This window comes from Pollicipes pollicipes, unplaced genomic scaffold (genome assembly GCF_011947565.3).
Source record: "Pollicipes pollicipes isolate AB1234 unplaced genomic scaffold, Ppol_2.1 Scaffold_5522;HRSCAF=6530_pilon_pilon_pilon, whole genome shotgun sequence".
Classification (NCBI taxonomy): Eukaryota; Metazoa; Arthropoda; class Thecostraca; order Pollicipedomorpha; family Pollicipedidae; genus Pollicipes; species Pollicipes pollicipes.
Window position 1 is genome coordinate 181,082 of NW_023596698.1, and position 2,906 is coordinate 183,987.

Sequence of the window (2,906 nt, forward strand, 5' to 3'; positions counted from 1 at the left end):
CCCGCCGGCGGGCCTACCCCGGAAAAAATTAATGCCTTGCGAAACATGACAAAACCATACCATATATCAAATAGTAGTTTTCGTGTTTTTTGACAAATACAGCAGGACCAAGGTTTGCACCTACATATAAATATTGAATATACCTTGAGTAGTTTTCAAGACAAATCCGGAAAGGACTATGGAGTGGAGGCCACTCCGGGCTCCCCCAATGCTTACCCAGTGATAATGTGCCAACGAGATGCGATTGGAGTTCTGCAATTATTGCAATCATTTATTGAATAGGCGAATAAGATCCTGTCACCTCATGTGTTATCATAGGGCCTTGCATCAGCCCACAGCATGCCACCGCGTGCTCACCTTTGCCAGTGACGGACCGGTCAGGGGTTGATGTGTCGCGTGAATGAGTCATTAGGTGCATATATGAGCCGTCAGCAAGGGTCATCAGTCAATGTTTTCCTTCCTTTCGGGTAGTGAACAGCGCCGCTCAGGTGAGTAGTGTCAAACCACATGATTTTAGACAATACCTTATTGGGGATCTAAGAAATGAAAATTGCTTTCGGTATCGACTTTTGTAGCATGCAGTGTTTTTCGAGAGCAATGAAAAACGAGCAAAGCTTACAGGAAAGCTATACATGCTGCTAGGTCGATGGGAAGGATGATATCGGATGCGATGCGTAGGGCAAATGTATCCTTTTTGTATCCATCCTACCAGGGCATAATGGCGTTTATGCACGCTTTCAGCAGGAAAGCAGTTTTCCACGGGGAAACACATTTTTCAGCACTGGTGTGACATGAGCCAAAACCTTCAAACTAGCTACTGAAGTCATACTCTCACAGTTGAGAACTAATGCATTACCCTTGATCTTCTACCAAAATGTCAAACGAGATCACGAAATAGCTTTTCTGGCATTGCAAACAAAGTATGTGCTACATTCTCAGACTTATAGCATTTCAAATGGTATGCAGCAATTGTATAGCCATGGCAGTTTTATAGAACATGCAGAGCTTTTATAGAACATGCAGAGCTTTTATAGAACATGCAGAGCTTTTCTAGACCATACAGAACGCTTTGGGTAAACATCACTGACTTAAAGACTGCACGGGCTTTATCTCACAAAGCGCAAATAACATCGGGCAAAAAGCTTCACCATATGCCTCTACAGAACAGCTTACGTCAAGCTGTGCTGTTACATGGGGTGTTATAAACCAGTCGACCTACGGTCAAAACCTTGAAACTGATCCCATGGCTCAAGTTACACAGCGTGTTGTGTCATATCCCACAGATCCTGCCTTCATTCTATCGTCACTTCTGGAAGTGAACAGGACCGGACATCAACTACAGGTTTATTTCTTCTCCCAATCGACACTACGAGGCCATGACGAGGCGCAATACCGGTGAGAGCTGGCACACGCCGCTAGAGTGGTTTGACGAGCGGACTGACTCACTTACATATCAATGTAGATTTCTGGGTTGTCGATATACCTATATAAAGGTACAAAGCCACCAACAGACATGCATTCGTCTCATTAAGATGACCATATTCCTGTTTCCTTGGAGCCGACCCGTTTTATCACGCGGACGTTAAAATCGTTCACATGTTGAATAATCTGTGGGCTACGAAATGCTCCACGGATGGAACTCGGCGGATTAGGGGTGGACTGGGTATAACATTAGGTGATACCACAGGAACTTGAACAGTTTTGATAGTCGAATGGCAATGCTAACAAAGTTGGTGTAATCCCCAACTCTACGCTTTACTTTTCCACAAGACGCAGAAATCCATACAAAAACTATCGTTTCAACTCCAGCAGTTTAAACAAAGCCCGAAATATCGCTGAACTTACTCTTTGTATTTGGCCGCAACACCACATAGGAAAAGGCTGGCTCGATTAATGCATCCCTACTGCGACCTTGTCTTCCATGGACCATGTAAGGCAAGCACTTTGGAGAGTTATTGCCACCTGAACGGAAAGTCGCAAGACACAAAGAGTTTCTCACTAAATAAAGGGAATTTCTCAACGTTTTACGTTCTCATTCCCAAAAATGATTTTGCGCAGATCCCACCTATTTACAACGACGTGAGTGCGTTTCTTTTACGGTGCAATTGCATCTTGTAACAGAAGCGCTGTTGGAATATGGGTTCACACATATCAGTATGCCATACATTTGTGTTATTGGTAACTGAAAAGAACGGAAGTTTGAGGTTGTCAAATAGAAGGGATGTTGTTTAAAGCCTATCTGAAATTTCAGGATTTTATTGAACTATATCCTGGAAAGGTAATTATAAAGAGGTCTTCTACTCATAATCCATGCGGCGGTGATCGGTAACAAGTGAGGCGATAGGTGATGTTACGAGCAATGCACCGGAGCGGCCAGCGGTGGTGGTGGTGTCAACCTCGGCAAACTTATATTTGTTGTCATGACCTGCCAACCATCACAGAGCAGTGTTATTCTTAGCAGCTTTATAGCTCATCGCCAGTTAACCAACGCTAACTCTGTTGCGGTCCTATCGTACCCCGCTAGAACAACCGAGGCCGCACATCGCTGCCGGCCATCGCCAGAAATGAAACTTGCGTGGGTTTCTGTGAGACCTGAGATGATCCGCCTTCTCAGGCGCCTGCCTGGCGCCACTCTTGCTGCTGGCCACGCTGGGAGGCGCCTCTGTGCCCACTGGCCTGGACATGAAGCTGCTCAAGGGGGTGACGTCGAATCCGACGAACAACCAAGTGATCTCGCCGTTCCTGATGTCGCTGCTGATGTCGCAGGTCTGGCTGGGCGCCGAAGGCACAACCAGAGCCGAGGTGAGGCCACAGATGATGGATGTTCAGTGAGGCGTGCTATCTGCACTGGTTCGAGGCATATGTGCCAGCTCACCTTGCAGAGGACATAAAACATGATTTATCGC

At 46.0% G+C, this 2,906-nt stretch overlaps 1 long non-coding RNA gene across 1 annotated transcript; it reads left to right on the plus strand.

The window, feature by feature from the left end:
• Positions 1 to 457: 457 nt before the first annotated feature.
• Positions 458 to 2,689, plus strand: LOC119102073 (uncharacterized). The gene is made up of 3 exons (XR_005094643.1): positions 458 to 488; positions 1,284 to 1,395; positions 2,615 to 2,689. It is a non-coding gene; the product is annotated as an uncharacterized LOC119102073 (long non-coding RNA).
• Positions 2,690 to 2,906: the final 217 nt, after the last annotated feature.